The sequence below is a fragment of the Onychostoma macrolepis genome, chromosome 16, assembly GCF_012432095.1.
Source record: "Onychostoma macrolepis isolate SWU-2019 chromosome 16, ASM1243209v1, whole genome shotgun sequence".
In the NCBI taxonomy this organism is placed as follows: Eukaryota; Metazoa; Chordata; class Actinopteri; order Cypriniformes; family Cyprinidae; genus Onychostoma; species Onychostoma macrolepis.
Genome location: NC_081170.1, coordinates 14,818,730 through 14,838,079, shown reverse-complemented (window position 1 = coordinate 14,838,079; position 19,350 = coordinate 14,818,730). Strand labels below are relative to the sequence as shown.

The following is a 19,350-nucleotide window of genomic DNA, read 5'->3' as shown; positions in this document are numbered from 1 at the left end:
GCTAAAGTCATTATATAAAAAAAAAGTCTGTAACAAAGCTAAATTTAAAGTTAAAAATAAATAATAGATTGTGCTTTATAATCTAGCTGTGTATGTACGAAATGTAGCCTATTGAGCAATAACATTTGACTGTAGACTAATTGTGGTCTCAATACAGAAACTTCATAAACTCTCACAAACCCATCAGTTAAGCAATTAATTCAGCATTAGTCGATCTACTCAAAGAATGGCTGCTGATGAGTGAGATGCTTCAATTTCATTGTTTAAACAACAGACTACGTGCTGAATTAAAGACTCGGACTTTCTGGAATAGGCTATTAATCAATACTGCATAAGGTTCAATCAAGTTCAGAAAGAGTTAACTATCCCATTGCAGACTAAACACCTCAAATGTGGTTGTGAGGACATAACCGGCGCCAGACTAAGAACAATGGCTTTAATGAAAGACAACGAGAAGCCTAATACAATTGAGACAAATCTCACGACTGACTCTGCTTTTGTGTTAATTACCAGCTTCAAATAAATATTCTCTCATCATTTCAATCCTAAAGATTACAATTTATGGCATAAAGTTGTGCATTTAATCTCCGAGTCGTCTGCTGCTTCCCTCAACCCCATTTTGTAGTCAAAACGAATTTCCAGGTCATTTGCATATGCAAATTAGGGTTAATTGCAAACCCTGTCAGGCGGTGCGTGGGAGATGTCAGAACGCCATTTTTGTTTTTCAGTTAGACCAGGCTTAGGGATTTGTCATTGAGAAAACAGCTCTTACCGTTTCCAATAACCAGGAAATTTGAATGGGGTATGGGGTAAAACTTGTTTGTGTTATAGAGAGATCAATAGCCTAACCAGTCATATCCTATATATCTGAGGTGCACAGTATCTTCCCTGTAAAGACAGAAGCTTATTGATTAAAAATGTGTAGTTGATGGTAGCCTACTGGTACAAGGGAACATTTCCAGAATTTGCAAAGGTATGATAAATGTGTTTTTTGTTTTGTTTTTGTTTTTTTCCAATTAACCAATACAAGACGATGCTCACGCTCCTCTACCGAGTAGTTATACTCAGTTGGATTTATGGGAACAAAAGATGACATTTGAGTTGCTAATCACGTATCTTGTTCTGAACCGACCAGCATTCCAATTCAAAACCAGACCTTACAAGTAAAGCCTAGCACGTACAACAGCTCAAATAAGACTGGTTTTGAATATAGCTAGTCTTTCTACACTATATTCTCGCTCACACACACACACACACACACACACAGAGAGAATCAAACACTCACGTGTGGACTTACCTTACTTCCACTTTATCTTACCCCCGTGCAATATAACGATTGTGTTATGTGTTTACTTGTAAACAACATTCGAGAATTGTACTGTACCTCTAAACGCTGAATTCACGTGAAAAACTTGCACCTGATATTAAGAATCAGCAGAACCAACCAAAGTCTATTGCAAATAAAAAAAAAGTGATGCACTGATGGATGGTTAATAAAATATCACATGGAGAAAAAAAGGACTCAACACCTGAAGAAAATTTAAAGGATGATAAAGTTTGCGATGCTGCTGTTATATGATATTATATATGATATTATATTGTTCTGCGCGTATTTATTTCTTTATCGTTTCATTAATTTTTTTTAGCATCATCTCATTCACCCTGCTGGCTTATTCAAATTGAAATCACCAGTCTCTCACAAACACCATGCACGTTTACGGATCTTTGTCTGCTAGAATGCATCGACACAATTTCAAGAGAAAACATCAGATTTACTCCTGAGTCATTATTGGCAGGATGGCAGGATAGCGGGATACTAGGCAACTGTGCCAAGGTACGTTGCGTTCTCCTGAAGCCCGAGCTCACGTTTTACTGTAAGAGGCCAAATGTGAAAAGACCAGAATAGCTCAGCCCATGCAATACAATCCTTGTCATGAGTTTTACTGCAGATAATCGTTTTGAGAGCCTTGGCACACTTTCGTGGCCAAAAATCGTGGTGCTGAGTTGGTCAAAAGCCTTCTTGCAAACACGTGTTCTTAATAGGAATAAATCTCAACAGCCTGACTTCTGGAGCGCGCGCTGGCGGTCTATAAAAATCATACAAGTCATTTCGCCCCAGCAGCGTCTCAAGCACACACACACACGCACACGCACACGCGCGGGCACATAATACCGCGAATAATTCGTATTTAAAACGTCATAATAACACTGTTTTATATGTAGAAATATACTTAAATGCATGCTGGACGGGCTGTTCACTCACTGGAAGGAGAAACTAAATTAAGTTGGAGCTTTGGAACTTTCGGTCTAAAGTGGAAAAACATAAAAACGCAAAGTGTTTATTTATTTTGGGAGATCCTCCTAGTGATAAAAACGTGTTGGAGAATCCCTCGGGAAATGACTGAGACGTGTTAAAGCAATGGACTAGTAGAAACATGTTGTTGGTCGATAATTGGTAATGACCCTGGGACGTGCCATCACTGAGCGGTGTCTGTCTGATTCTCACAGCATCTCTGGCGGACACGATGCCTTGGCGCATTATCTCTAACTCATTACTTCTCGACGGGTTGGCTTTCACGAAGGGTTCGAGGCCTGCATGCCCCCGGTGCCCTGGTAACTGCGGCTTTCGCGTGCTATCCAGATCTGGAGAAAGGACAACAAGCGATGGAAATCGATGGAATTTGAGACAGAGAATGCATTAAGAGTCTGAGCTTTTAGAAAAGGGGACTCAGACGACTGATGGAAAAACCAAGACCAGCGGCCTCTGACAGAGTTGTCTATTTGGCAGTCGCGCCTCCTATTGAACCGGTAATTTATTCAAAGGAGATTTTTATCCCCCGCGATCTGATTCTTATGATAATCAACCGACCGAGACCCCTTTCTGTCCCCTTGTCTGGGGTCTACTCTCGGTCCTGACGGTTAAAGCTGATTTGCACGGTTTCACCCTGCCGATTCAGTGGTCACATTCCTAGACACTTACAGAGAAAAAGCCAAAGACAAAGGGTTGCTGGGAGCGAGTGCACTTGATTTAGACTGTGGGTTACAGTTAAAGGAGTCTCTAAGTCAAAGTGTTCTTGGTTCTTCTACAAAAGGCACTTATTTCACCACTGCACCACAACAATCAAGGCCTTCCTGAGGCTCAGATAGAAACTCCACATGGTGAACATGTAGGCATTTATTCTTAAATAAAACTTAGTCATTGCATGTCAGTTATAATCTACATTATATTCATTATAAATGTTATAATGTCTAGCGCAAGAACACTTGGGCTACGAGACAACTTAGCCTACTATTATAGCCTAATTGTTAACAAAAGAGCGCAAATTAAAATGCTTCTTACATTTAAAAAGCCTTGCATTGCTAATTCAAGAGGGTGGGGACAAATTGTACCCGCAACGTGTCATAAGGGGAGGGCTTAAAATATGCTATATGTTTTTTGGCTTGCAGGTTGAGGCCCACAAGCGTTTAATACGCGGAATGATAAGAGGGGGGACAACGAGCAGCTCATTTCACTCTCCGTAGGGGAGGAGAGGAGCATCTCAATGGGAAATATGGGTGAAAAGACTGCGTGCAGCCCGATACGGAGACGCTGAATGGATGGGGCCAGTGCAACGTCACGCGGAGCCGCAGCCATGAAGCGGAGGACCGAAGCGCTAGACAACATTCTGGAGTGCACGCAGCTGGCACGCGCACATTTATCATTGCGATCCGTCCTAAAGATCGTCGACGCTCGTGGATAGGAGTGAGTATACGCTAATATTTACGTCTGTGTTGTAGAATGCATTCATAAAGCCACTGCACGAATTCTGTAATCGTGTTTTTTCAGGGTAAAGCGAGAATTGATTGAAATAAGTCCCAGAACAGGTTGCGCGTGTAGCGGTCCTTGTAGGGTTTGGCGCTCGAGACGCGCTGCTGTTAGAGGTGATCAGGGCGCGTGCATCCTTCTTGGACCCAATTAACGGAAATAGTCAATAGTATCATATCTCATTTTTCATAGAAAGAAGCCAGTAGATGGTTTGAAGGTTAGGAATTCGTTATACGGATTCTCTTTCAGAAGACTCAACTCATAAGTCTGTATTTGGATCCCCTACTCTAATTTGTAAATGACTGGCAATTAGCCTAATAAGTCAGTGCTTTTTGGAATTTATTTATTTTGTTATTATTCACATATCTTTGGTCTGTAAACGTCAGCGTTTTAAATGAGAAATTAGAGTTACAGCAGTGAGCTTTGTGTTTGAATTAAAAGCCTTCATTTAGAATATTGATCAGTTTTGTGATAAACAGGTGGTGCGGGAAAGCTCGTGGTTTATTTTATGAGTTTTGACTGAATCTTCTTTTATCATTAAGCCACAGAATAAAACAAGAATAACAGAAATTATTCGTTCGTCTGATTCATTCAAACCACATAATATGTATTTACAGAACTAGCTACTTTCCAGCAAATACACTCAAGAATTGTTTCTAAAAACCTTGGTATGAATGAATTTGTATTGTGTGGTGTTTATGAGAAAGAGGCCTGTGCGCATGACGTGTCTAATCCTGATGGCCAGCGTTCAGATTTATCACAAGGCCGAATATCTGCTCTCCACGTGCCTCTTTCATGCGCGTTTCTCTCTGTTGCCTTTATCTTACATGAACACTGAGGCATGTTATAATTAATTAAGTTTTGGTTTTATCGGTTTATAAAATATTACACAGACATGTAGCCTATAGGTAGACCCTGCCACCCCACAACATTACAAAATTTTAACAATAAGATTGTGACAACTGACCGAAGGATGACCAGCGTCACTCATGGATTGAAACCTATGGATTGTGCGACCACTGTGTCACAAATCTCACCCCCTCTCTTGCATTATACACTAATGCAGTAAGATATCAGCAGTCTAAAGTAGGCTATGTGATGTAAATTGTAAATTTGTAAAACAAAGTTGTTATAGTCTATATCGGGTTCGTTTAAAAATCCCCATCGCGGACGTTGTAAGGTGTGGTCTACCTCATATCTCTGTTGCTCGTGCTCATGTGTTATAGCTGGACTATATCAGTCCAAAATGTACTATACACCGCTGTGACACACGGTCAGAAGGGCATTTCTAAAGTTTAAAAAAAGTATCAGACACAAGTTCTTTTTTCTCACGTTGTTCTCTCTTTGCTTCTTTTCCCCATGTAGGACGTCCGTTAGAGAAAGAGTGAGATTTTACACGAGGGACAAGTTACACAGGTAGCTACAAATATAAAGATATTCTTATTTGAATATTTTTACTGTTATCGTATTAGCCTATATGGGCACACACACACACACACACACACACACACACACACACACACAAAACCACGGACCCATTCATAGTGTGTGAAGATTGCGACTGAGCGAGCACGACACCAAAGCCTTTCTATAGCTATACTTAATTTTAGCCAAAGAACATTTAGATTTGTAGTTTATTTATTTATTTATTTTAATCTCAGTTAAAATAGTGAATAGGAATAAAACGCACATGCAAATAATAACGACCAGTTTACTTGACAAAACTCGAATCATTACAATTATTTTTAAAGCAATTTCCTCGATAAATAGCCTATAACAAAATTTAGTGTAACGAAACAAACTTTCTAAATAAGAAGTTGTCAAACTTTTTTTGTCGGCCTGTAGTATTTTTATACAACATAGACTAGTCTATACATTTCCATTTCTTATTCTTATTTAATTGCTTCATTTTTAATTCACTGTTAATAGGTTTTCAGTTACTCGTAAACAGCTTATAAAATTAATTTGCATTCTCAATGTTGTCTTGCACGCCTTTCACACCGAGACAATCCTTAAAATAAATTCAGATATAACCTACCATAGCCTATTTAAAGACGCAAACAGGCCAATGAATGTCTCTTCTATAGCTATTGAAACCTATTCTTATGAAAACCTAGGTCAATCATTTGTAGCCTATTCATTCTGATGAAACCCTAAATTAGCAATTATATTTTAGATTTGTTCGATTCGAATGATTAAGATTAAAAAGAGACAGAGATGGGAAAAAAACAAATAAAGCTAAACGCTTCTCTGAATCACACGAAAACAGCTAATCACGACTGTGTCTTTGCGGTGTTAGGTGACTAGATGAAACCAACTAGTTACAGCCAAGCCTAACAGATTAGTTAATTAATGTACCTTTCCGTTAATTCTTGGCATCAATCAATATTTTTGCAGTAGGCCTACAAGAAACAAGAAACCTTAGAAGTGAGGCATCATGTGACGTGAATATAAGCAATGTGATTATCTCACAACAATAAAAAAAATAAATAAAAAAAATGCAGAAAACAACGAAAATAAAATATTATTATGAATTGGTTTTATTACGGTTGTTGGGATGCTGGTGTGAGATAAAAAATATTCATAATAATTATGATTAATATTATTATTATTGTATTGAAATTTTAATATTCAGTCGTTTTTCTTTTGGCTCAGATCATGCATGTGTCTACCTGCGTATCATATAAGCATGTTTGTGGGTGCTAACTGTTCATTTACAAGGAAATATCCTAGCATTCTAATTTACAGTCGAAAAGGCTAGTTGGCTGAGGACATTTTGTTCTGTTAACAATGTGCTGCTGGTGCTGTTAGTAAAATAATTAGATGATGAGCTGTGTGTAGAGTAAATAAAAGTGTTTGAACTCGCCCCTGTGTCGCCATTTTCACTAGGCTTGAAAGGCTGTAATAAGTGATGACACTCTCTCTCTCTCCCTCTCTTCTCTTTGATTGCAACACCTCTGAGAGTGTATGGGGAGGGGCTCCTCTCACACAAAGGCTTTTAATTGGACCAGCTCCTCTTTTATTTGCATAAAATCAGATTGACTGAGAGTCGTGAGAAAGAGAGAGAGAAACTGAGAGAGACCTCATGATTCTGCCACTTAGCACTGAAAGACAGGCTTTTGAAACACAAACAACAGCGACTTGAGGGTAAATTTGCAGAAAACTAAAACAACCAGTGTTACTATTCTTTTTGCTTTTTTCCATCAGCACAGTCAGGGTCTTTTTCCCCCCATTTAAAAATAAATCCCAGCCTTTGCGGGATGCGTTTGAAGCCATCTCTCACCCAGGGAGAATGATCAGCCTGCAGTGTAAGACAGAGACAACAAGCAGTGAATGAACCCCTTGCATCTCTAAAAACCAGTTCGGACTGGATTAACAGACTGGTGAACTCATAGCCAAGTTAATACTAGCAAGTTTTAACCAGTCAGCTTTGAAAGGAGATGTCTGAGAAATAATTAGTAGTCTATAAGCAAGACCCTCCTAGCACAGTCATGATCATTAATGAACGACTTGTGTTAAACACATCAGGTTTAATTAACACTAGCACGCAATACTAAATACAGTTGACTTCAATCCAGTCCTAATTACAAAATTAATAAAATTCTTCTCTTTTCAGGTCCCAGTTCAAACCCTGGTTGGGTTTTCATATGGTGGTGGAAGAGGACGGGTGGCCGGAGGGGTTGGCTGTTATCTTTGGTTATCTAGCTGTATGAGTGTTATTCATTCTTCATAAAGCTAGATAACCGAAAGTAACAAGAATCCCATTACACACCTGAAAGGCATCACCCCACCTTGAGATCTGTACTCCTCTCCTCTCCTCTTCTCTTTTTCCTCCCAAGTCTCCCTCACTCTCTCTCCTCCTCAATCTCTGCATCTTATTGCGAGAGCAAGTCACAAAATGGCCTCCATCACTGCTGATAGAGAAGGTAAGCAGCATTTTTTCTTACAGTTATTTTTTTGTTCGCCAAACAAGCAATGATTGTTCCCCCTTCTCATATAAATTATTATGCAGCATCATCTTTCCTCGTAATGCCCAATCCTTGTCATTACCCTCTTTATAATGCATGTAAAAATAGTGTTTCCATTCTGGGTTGGTGCTAATGCAATTGTAAAAGGTGCATTAACCTAGAACTAAAGGAATATGCAAGTACAAAACAGCTATCTTTTTTTTCTTTTTTTTTTTCTGAGAAGCCTGTTATGGAGCTTGTTCATATTTGTCATACTTATGTGCATGAAAACTGAAAGCAAACAAATCATAAGAGCAGATGTGAAATTTTCAAACTCAATTGCAATGTGTTTTGATGTAAAATGCATTACTCAGGGACTCGATCTGGCTAGTATTAGACAAATAAATGGGATGTTCAATTCATAGACACATTGTAAACAAGGAAAAATTAAGAGGAACAGGAATAATGCACATTCACGCCAGTGGCCAACAACTTTCATTACAAATAATGCATAGAATGAAAGTAACGCTGAACAAATATCAGTAGGATGCACTGATTAAATGTAGGTTCTTTTGTAGAATGAGAATCTGAAATTCTAATACACAAAAACTGCGGATTTGTATGGATAAAAGCTGGTTTATGTGAACATGCAGGGCAGTGGTGAGTTGGTCAAATATGATCATGTTTAATCTGTAAGCTGCTAGTCTCAAAGCACAAAGCAGCAGGCCGAGGCTTAACACTAGGGCCACATGACGATCACCCAGTCCGGTGCTTTCCGCAGTATTAGTCTGCAGCGAACGCACAAAGCTCATTCACTCGTTACCTTTGTTCAACAAGGTTGGTGAGTTGAGACCCCATTGTCTTTTTCAATACCAATCCGGACTCGCTCAATTCAACTCATGCGTTTGAATAATTAACGGGCTAAAGCGTTCCCACACAAATTTGGCTGCTATTCTAAGCTTCGGATGCATTCGGACCTTGAGCCAGCGCTGAGAAACAAACGACAATTGTCTGAACTCGAATTTGTTAAGTTTGTGCTGAGAGGTTCTTGATTGGATGTGACAGTTGGCTGGGTTATAAATGGGGCTGGGATGGAGCCAGCTCCGGGGATGGCCACTTTCTAAGTGGCAAAGCTTGTTGGGATGGTCCTGAATACAGGTCTTTGGGTTCAGCAGCTGAACCTGAACAGTCTTTGGCCATTAGGAGGCCAATACCACAATTCCCCTTCACTATGCTTGTGATCAGTGGATGGACATCAGCCACCAGATCATTGCAACTTTGGACATTAAATGAGATTTAAAAAGATCTCATTTGGAATTAACAGATCACAGAGGATTCAAACTTCTGATTCAGCAATGCTATTTAGTACATTTACAGGTACATTTTAGACGTTAAAAATGAAATCTTTGTGGTGAGGCGCTGCATTACTGCTGTAGCCACAGACAGTGCTGCTGCATTGCAGGTGCAGGGATTAAACCGTACATCTCGCAGAGCAAAAGACAAATAGAGTTTGAATGTTGTCACTGAGATTAGATAAATGAGAATGAGGCAGATTGATCAAGTGTTTAAAATCTCCACATGCACATTAACATTGACTAGATCATGTCCTCCAATGTTTCAGACTGGTTTCTACTGAACGAATTTATTGAAATCACTGAAAAAAGCTGCCATTTTGTGTAGGATTGTTACATTTCATTCACTAATGGCAGTCTCATAAAACTTTCAAACTGGTCCATTTACCGCCGCTTATTCACCATGGTAAAACTAATGAATATTCAAATATATCCACACAAAATACTTGACATCAATACATTTGAAAAAAAAAAAAAAAGCCTTGGTAGGTTTTCTAGGGCTAATCAACATTATTAATTAGTTAATAATTATAAACAAATAATTTTGGATATATTCATAACTGCCCATTTTAGAGAAATGTTTTTTAAAGAATAATGTTTTAGTGCAAAAATAGCTATTCGTTATTCTTATCTCACACTCATTAAAATACTGTAGGCCTACATTGAATCCAGTCTGGTGGTTGCATTTGGTATAAAAAAAAATATAAATATTTCAACACAACCGAAGCTCAAATCTGATCAGAAAATTCAGAATTTCGCATATGATCAGAACTTCACTCAGCTCTAATTCTACACTCCATTGGAAATGAATGAATTTTGGTCTATTGTTTGTCAGGGTTACTAAAATGGCAGCTTTAGAGTTTTTGCTATAATTCCAAAACTGTTAAAGTAAACGTGTGTAGTCCTGATTTTGCCTGCTTGCTTGGTTTTAATGCATTTATTATCAAAAAGACCCAAACTGCAACTTACCTGTATGTTGCAGATCATATCAATCATCATTGTCTTGATGTGGCTTGATTTGCATCACTTGGTCATTATCCGTTTTTCTTGTTGCCTCTTTTACACCAGCTTAGCAGTGAAACGTCCATCTTGGCATAGTTACAATAAGCACTAAACCACAGTCAATTACAAAATGTCCTTAAAAGTGGAATACAAGAAATATCTCAAGAGTACATTCTTCAGATGTTTGTTAATAATATTTATGTGATGCTTCTTGGCAACTTACTTGAATGGTTAGCATACCTTGACTGTTCAGCATGAAGGTTGCAGGTAGCATTCAAGTTGGATACGTAAGGCGTGTGAGGAATAATGAATGCCATTGCTGCTGGCTTCTAATCAAACTCAGAACGGTCTCCTCTCAGTTTGTCAGGAGAGCAGGGAACAGAGGAACAGAAAGGAAAAGCGCGAATGGCAGTTTTCTTGCATTTAGCATTTCGAACTTCAAGTGTCAACTAGAAAACCAGGCATTGTGCCCTTATCTTTACCACCCTCCTCCCCTCTCCCGTCAACTGTACTGTCAATAGAGCCAGTCCACTTGTCACAGAGACAATGGATTCCTTTACCAACCTTTTGACAGCGTCCCAGTCACATCAGCCAGGCTGCTTTTGGTGAGCGCCACTCTGATTCCTGCCCCCGGCAATGCTTCTCTTTCTTTGGACGGAACTCACCAACAGAGCCCCAAAATGGCTGCACTGTTGGAGAGGAAACTGAGGAATAGACGCCGTTCTCTCTGACCCCCTCCTGCCCTAACGTCGCCCCAAAGAACTGTGAATTCCCTTTAGGCTGTTAGAGAAGTCAATGGGCCCACACACACAAAGGGGATTAAACACTCAGCAGTAACAGGTGTAGCCAAACGCTGTCCTGACTACATGAAAGGCTGATTCATCACACACGCTGTACGGCGACAAGAAGACCACACCGTTCTCGTTTAGACATTCAAATTTAGTCTAAAGGAATGAATGGGTAATTGCACAATGGGTTCGTGTTTAGACCGTGTCTGAAAATAGCTGAATAATAATACCGAGCGCTGCTATATGAATTATTTACACTCGTAGATTTAAGAAATGTGTTATTGGAGGAGCAGTTGAAGAAAACAAATGTTGTAAAATCATACATCTGCTTGATTGTCCAATTTTAATGGGCCATTCTATTGAAAGCTTGGCATGGCGAACTAGTACTCGCTTTGGTGAAATGACTTTTTTTCCCACTGAAGCATCATTTGGATGGCTTTTCACATGCTGTCCACTCTCTGCCACATTGTCCTGCGCTCTCTTCAACACACCTACATGTCCACTGAAAGCACACAGTCCTATTGTTACCTCAGCTGTTAATGTCAGAGGCCTGACAATGGTTCCTATTTGCAGTATTTGCATAAGGCACTTTTCCAGCAAGCGTTTGGAGTGGTCTTGAGAGAGGGTCCACTTTATCCAGCCACAGCAAAAAAATGTCAAGTGCCAATTAGGGAAGGTTTGCTGCCTTTCAGCAGAACCCCACCCCTTCAATCCCTCTTTATTTACCCCTCAGCCAACTCTCTCACACTCCGGCCCTGCTAACGGCACCTTAAAACAAAGACCATCTCTACCTTAGAAACTACTCTTAAGTAAAGACTAGCCCACCATGCTGAGTTGTTTCCCCTTGTGGGACCGTCAAACAGACAATAAAGACTCCCTGAGCTTCTGAGATTATTAACAGGGATTCATAGTCCATCCTCTAAAGATATGCCTCAAAATGAACCTGTGAGATTGGGTTTCAATTTTGGGCTGGTACTGGTAATTCTGGTGCTTTCTGGGTAGAGGCTAGTATTTTTGCCTTATTTGCCAGCCACTGTGGCAGGTGACCTATAAGGGAAAAAAAAAAAAAAAAAAAATGGTGTACAAACTATATTAAAAAAAGGCAAGTAACACACTGAATTAAATGTGAAATTTTAAAAACTAATAGAATACAATAAAATCTTTACTTATGTATATATACACAATTTTTTTTTTTTAATTCCATTCAAACGTATAAAATACAGTAAAAAAAAAAAAGTGTAAAATTGTGTTTTTATCTGGTGGGCAGGAAATATCATTTTCCACCCTGACTAGGTTATTTTTAACGTGGTGTGTAAGATGATCACACATTTCATCCTCCACCCCAATGAGTGTTTCAGTGTTGTCTAGAACATTCTCTTTGATTTCTATGACTTCCATTTCCATTATACTTCCAGAGCTCCTACAAGAGACGGTCAACAGGCATACTTTCAGAGCAACTTTCAATGTTTCATTTAGAACTATGACATGGATCAGTAGCTACAGATATTGTGAGCTTTTTAATACTCAAATAAGGTTTGTGTTTTGTGTACACACTAAAATGCCATGAAGAAAGATGTGTTCCAATCTTAAACGGCCATTTTTGTGCTCTCTGGGACACCGTTGTTCCTCCACACAGCATTTAGTTCTGTTAGCCGCCTCCTGCCACCCAAAAGATTTATCCTTCAGTCTCTGTCTCTTTCATTCAATATCTCTGTGTAGATTTTTTCCCAGCCTTGATTCTCAGATGGTTGGGTCTGATTTGCATGCATTTGCATAATGAAAGTCATTTGCATGCTCAGGGCAGACTTTACCATGAGAACAGACATGAAAAGGTGTGTGTGTGCGCGTGCATGCCCGATCTTGCTTATGCCCTCACATGCTGATGCATTTATGCCCTTCATCTTTCCGTTTTCACTCTCAAACAGACCAACCATCCTTGATGCCAGGGAAAGGAAAGAGTGAAGAAGCGGGGCAGGTCGGTTGTGTGGCTGTCGTCCTGCTGGCGTTGCTGCTCCCCTCCCCTTCGCTGTTCGCCTGCCCCCTTCCTCCAGTCACGAGATGCAGTTTGCACAAAGCCACCATCTTAGAGCAAGCGGGCATTAAATGGAAGTGGAAAATAAGCAGGTATGACCCACCATCACTCTCCTGTGTCTCACACCCTCCTCTCTCTCGCCTCTTCTCGTTTACACATACTGTCCCCTCTCGCTCCCCCTGCTCGAAGGCACTGTTCATTACAGCAGATGTGTTTGTTAATTGTGAATATCACACGTCCTGGTTGTGATAGGCGCTGAAGGGGGCGGGGAGATGTTTTGTAGTCGTTTGCATTAAATTATTCCCCGGCACAATGGCTGAGGCAGAGCTGCATCTGCGGGCATCAACGTTGAATAGATCGCCATCAGGGATTCTGCTGCCCCGTCGTCGTACCATGCCAGCCATGGAGATGGCGTGTTGCCATTATTGAGAAGAACAGCAAGACTTCCCTCCTGCTTTCAGCTGTGGTCGTCATGATATTAGCTTTACCATGAGTTTGAATGAGCAAAATGGATCGCTGTTTTCAGTCTTACATAACTATAAGCGAACATTTCGGATTATTTAGCATCTATTTAAAGACAAACTAATGGGAAAACATGCTAAGAGAGAGCAAGAGTAGGAGCAGAGAGCGTGATAGAGAAGTCTCAATAAGGACGGGCTCCTTTTGTACGTCTTGGTTTCTAAGAGTCGCGGGCCAGACAAGTCCAGTATTGTTCTCCGTGGCGAGCTTACTGTGCCGCACTGTTATTAAGGCCAGGAAGCTATAAGTTTAAAAACCGCTTAACCAAAACACCAATTAGAGCTGGCTGTGCCTGATTAAGTGAGGTAGCAAAGTAAACAATACAGGCCATTGTCCTTCATTCTCTCAGAGGGCTGCCTTTGTTTAGGTCCCATCACTGAAAGTCCAGACAATACCCTGAGCGAGAAGATACAGTGGAGGACCAGCATATGTCCAGAGCTCGGCATCTCTGTTCAAGAGAAGAAGGTGTATGTTAGCTGTATGCATATACAAAAATGTCCTGTGCCGCCAAAGTACCATGAGGTACGATGATGGTATTAAATGGCAATACTATGATACCGTAGTATTTACTTGGTACCTCCATGATATACTGTAGTAGCATGGAACATGTCCAAAAATAAATTTTTAGTACTTTTTTAGGTGTAGCATTGTATTCCGATCAAATTTTTTCAAACATAGAGAAGTCTATAAAATATCAGAAACCATTTTATTGCTGAAAATACACTACTGTTCAAAAGTTTAAGGGGGGTAAGATTTTTAAGTAGAAGTCTATTATGCTCACCAAAGCTGCATTTGTTTGATCAAAATACAGTAAAAATTTTAATATTGTGAAATATTATTACAATTTGAAATAACTGTTTTCTATTTTAATATATTTTAAAATGTAATTTATTCCTGTGATGGCAAAACTGAATTTTCAGCAGCCATTGCTCAGGTCTCCAGTGTCACATGAGTATACAGAAATCATTTATTATTATTAATGTTGGAAACAGTGGTGCTTCATAATATTTCTTTGATGAGAAGAAATATCAAAAAAGCAGGTTTGAAACAGAATCTTTTGTAATGTTATAAGTATCTTTATCACTTTTGATCAATTTAATAAACTCTTGCTGAATACAAGTATTCATTTCTTTACAAAACATCTTTACCCCAAACTTTTGAACAGTAGTGCATAACTAGCGCAACTACTAGAAACGGATGTCAAAGCGTGCAAATCAAACTTTCAGAACAGCTACACAAAGAGATTTTGCAAACTGCAAATGTGACCGTTCAAAAACTGCCATCTAGCTTAAATGACAGCAACAATTTCATTTTTTCCACTTTTTTCACATTAAAATGTAATTTCAAATTATTATATTTTAAATTCCAAAACAAGGATGAAATAGTTCAAGAGTGATAAAACTCTTAATGCAGGTAGCAGAGAATTACAGGATTGCAGTCACACTGGGTCTACAATCATGTCATTGTTTTCAGTAATCTAAGTGCGCCACAGTAAACAGGTGGCAAACTGGGGGGAAGAGCGGCTGAGAGGGACGGCACAGTAAATTATGCACAGTAAAAACAAAGCCAAAGCACATCAGATAAAAAAAGGAGTGAAGAATCTGCAGCAGCTTGCGTCTGGGAGCGTGCGAGGTGGCTGGGGCTTGGGCAAAGGGGCAGACACTCTCCCGTCTGCACACACACACACACACACACACACACAAGGCTCCCCTTTTCTGAGCAGCTGCTCTCGCCTCTCCATGCAGGCACCAGCCTTGGGAACCACCACGACGAGGCTCCCCCAAAAAATGGGCACCGGGGCCCCCCAAAGTCTGAGTCTGTCTGGCCCCCCCCTTCTCTGTCTCCCCCTCCCCCTCTTGACGATGATGCTGGGTGCCTGGGAAGGACTCTGAGTTCATGGTCAGACTGCCTATTGAGCTGACAGGCTGACTGTTTGCTCAATTCAGTCTTCTATTCAGTCGGGACAGGAGGAGGGAGACAGAGACACAGTAACACTCCAATGAGTATTCATTTAGGGAAGACAACCGGAGGGAGAGAGGGAAATCGCGAAAGAAAGAATGAAAGAGAAACAGAGAGGGAGGTGTGTTTTTTTGTGACACGATACCGACGCAGGCGTCATACACAAACTTCCACTTATCCAGTTTTCTGACAATGAAACAGAGGGATAGAGTTATTGCCACCCTAATACGACGAATGTGGATGTTTGATCAGCTCTTGTGTTCTTAATCACCTGCATGCCTCGAGTTGCTCGTTTAAGCCGCATGGAGCAACTAAACTCTGGAGTTCTCCGGGTTTAGGTTCTGTCACATGCCTCCTCTTTGCTTCAGTTCCACATCGTACCAAGCACACAGGCACAGTCAACTTCGGCCTCAATCTCTCGACCTGGCACTCGGCCTGTCTGAGGTGTTGGTTTGCTGCGACCTTCATAACGAATCCTACAAAACTGAAAAAAAAAAATAAATAAATCATTAAAAATCCAATAACAGAACACCTTAAAATACAAAAGCCAGTCCTGATGAGATAACCTGACAGTTTTCAGTAATCAAATGAGTTTGATTTGAAATGGTCAAATATCAAAAAATATTATTTCACTAAACACATTTCCTGTTTCTTCTGTGTCTTTTCAGGTTTTTAGAGTCAAGTCGTATAACGTGAAATCCATTAAATGGAGGATCGGAGCTGAAATGGGCTGATGGAGTCAAACGGTTCTTTTCTATGCATGTGCCCCAACATCAGATAAAAGACAGCACTTTAATTGTTCTACATGACTTCAATCTTTGGCATTTTTGAAGCAGTTATAGCATCTAATGTTCTAAGGGCTGTATGTTGCGAGCCAAGTGTATGCGCGTGTGTGTGTGTGTGTGTGTGTGTGGAGAAGATGAGAGAAACTCTTTGTACGGGTCTGGGTCAAAGTACTCAACAAATTGCGTATTTGTACAAACGCACTTGTTTGGGATTCTCCAAGTATAAAAAGATTATATTCAGGAAGTTCACTATAGTCAATTTAATGAGGGTTTTCTAGAAAATGTCATTTTTAAAGGCCAATCATTTAGGTACTTTTTGATAAAAAGAAAAGAAAGAGATTTCAAAAATGTCTTATAATGAATTCAGTTAAACACTATCAGATATAGTCTGTCTTGGTACAATCTTTAGCATAATGCACTTTATAACACACAAACTGATTTTTTTTTTAGTTCAGTAGTTTTCAGTATTAAAGAAAAATGTAGTGGCCTGTACATTCCCTAATGTATTTCTTCAATAACTGATTACTAAATGAAATCTAACATGAATTATTAGAAATGGTGTGTGAGGCTCTGTAGATTCTGCATGTATGAGACCCACGGCAGCGGTGAACGATACTGCACTCTGATTGGACAGCTCAGTGTGTTGTGTGTCACACACTTGTTGGACAGAGAGCTGTTGTCTTTAATTTCTATGCAATTGCGTTGGGCTTGCAATCACCTGGAAGAGAAGGCAGATCAGAGCAGCTATTTATGACAGCAGGTTAAATCTGTTTTAAGGTGCGAGGAATATTTAGCAGAATACGTATGAATATTTCATTCCTACTAAAACTGGTTTCAGCAACAAACTGTGAAGTCATCGACCACTAAAAAGCATCTTCATCTAGCTTTTGTGTTTTTTAATTTTTGTTTCAGCACTCAAAATAGAAACAAATTTAAGGGGTATTAAATGCTCTCTAAATGTCTCTCTGTATTTTGTGTTCCAATCAATCATGGCTGAAGAATTCAGTTCAATATGCAAATGTTTTACAAATTTATTACAATTTGAAGAGAATTGTGCAATCTATTTTATAATCATTTTTCTTAAAATAAGTTTTAATTACAGCGTTATCCTTTCAGTAAAACTGAGATGATGTTTTTTATTTCCCTGCAAAATTTGACAAATCAAGTGAATGTGAAGACAATGGATTGATGAAATGGGGCCTTTACTATGCAATTCTTAACTTCTATATTTTTCCGGGATTTTGTAGAAAGTGATTTTTAGCTAGTCATAGTCCTGTAATGATAACGATAATAACTGAAATCATACTTTAACTTGTAATGCTTAGTTCTATTCTTACTGTACGTTTGTCTTTCATTTTGCAGTTGAACGCAAATGTGCAAGATATTTTTGTTTCCTTATTTTTTTTGTATTTCCGCATGTGCCTTTTATTGTCCTGGTATGGATTTTAATAAAAATTTACTTTGAAAACAAACTTCTGCTGTTGCTGTCACTAAGATTTTGGAGAACAAATTTCATACACATACAATTAAATTCAAGAATCCTAAAGGCATCATGTCAGATTTTGCATGAAACTAAGATGGTGTAAGCATATAAGACTGACTCATTTTCTTATGAAGATTTTTTGGGTTTGTTCTGGGTTTATTCAACTAGCAGTCTAGAGTATTACAGTCCAACAACATTTCTTGGCCGCTCAGATCTGTGTGGCTGTGCGCCAGGAGACAAGGTGCATTAGTGTACTGTAGGCTGTAATGCTGCTGATCTAACACACACTTTGGTGAGACCCTGAGTCTGTGCCTGAATGTTAAATAGCCAATTAAACAACCAAAAATGTAGCTTACTCAGTCTTTGTGTATAGGGCTACTACAGCAGTGGCCACATACCAATAATTTTTGGAGTTTTCAAAAAGGTTGTTAGTTACAAAGAATGCAAAAAACACAAAATAATTTCAGTAAAAGGATCGACCACGTTCAATAGCATCACTTACAGAAGTGAATGAGACAGCATGCTCCAAATGGTGGTCTTTGTGCCCTTTGGGCTGCAAAGAGAACAAAGGAGAACAGAAAAGAAAGAGTTATACATCCACCCACCAAAACATCTTATTCAACGCTGGATTTCAATATAAACCAGGGCAGTAGGTGAAGGACAGAGAATCTGTGAGTGATCATAAGATGTGTCCTTCACTGATTACCTTAAGCTGCGTGTAAGGAAACTGGCTTCAGAGATGCTTACAAGTGACCAGAACTTCATATGTTTAACATACATTACATTTTTAATTAGGACCATGTTATTAATATTTAATTAAAGTACTTAATAATATGACATTTTTATACTTTCTCTCTTATATGCATGTTCACGCGTGCTTTTTAACAATGTCGCGTTATGGATATTGATAAAAGGTACTTTGAAAACAAACGTGCCTTCACACTTTTGCCTCAAACTCCTAATTTGCTGCTTATTATTAATTAGTAAGGTAGTTGTTAAGTTTAGGTATTTGTGTAGGATTAGGGATGTAGAAAATGGTCATGCAGAATATGTGCTTTATAAGTATTAATAAAGAGCCAATATGTTAATAATAGGCATGTTAATAAGCAACTAGTTAATAATGAGAACTGATCCCTATACTAAGGTGTTACCACATGTGCTACCATGACTAGGATTTTGGGACTGTTTTGGGACATTATATATAATGTTATATGGTAAAAATTCTATATTATTAAACATACAATTAATTATAAAATTACAATGATGTGTATTAATTATTTACCTCTTTCAACTGACATCGTTTTCTCCACCAACTGCTGAACCATATGTGTTGAGGATAACATTGGCAAGAATGCATTGGTGGCCTTCAAAATGATGATGAAGGCATCTCAGTATAGACTTGTCTTCCTCCATATACTGTTTGTGAAGGCTTTCGGATGCAGCCCTGATTCCCAGCGCACACTGATGACTGTCCTCAAATCTCCATCTTAATCATAATAATTTGTTACATTTACACTGAACAAAATTATAAACTCAACACTTTTGCCCCCATTTTTCATGAGCTGAACTCAAAGATCTAAGACTTTTTCTATTTACACAACAGGCCTATTTCTCTCAAATATTGTTCACAAATCTGTCTAAATCTGTGTTAGTGAGCACTTCTCCTTTGCCGAGATAC

The 19,350-nt window shown here is 39.1% G+C and overlaps 1 protein-coding gene across 2 annotated transcripts in view; it reads right to left on the bottom strand.

Moving 5' to 3' along the window:
- Positions 1–19,205, bottom strand: part of mef2d (myocyte enhancer factor 2d) — a 95,180-nt gene extending 75,975 nt beyond the window's left edge. The window contains exons 1-3 of one of the 2 annotated variants that reach the window (XM_058747515.1): positions 18,955–19,205; positions 18,175–18,225; positions 15,676–15,888 (exon numbers count right to left, since the gene is read on the bottom strand). The gene's annotated coding sequence lies outside the window, so the exon portion shown is untranslated. Of the gene's footprint in view, positions 1–15,675; positions 15,889–18,174; positions 18,239–18,954 lie in introns of those variants that run through there. The other variant, XM_058747514.1, reaches the window with a different exon arrangement.
- Positions 19,206–19,350: the final 145 nt, after the last annotated feature.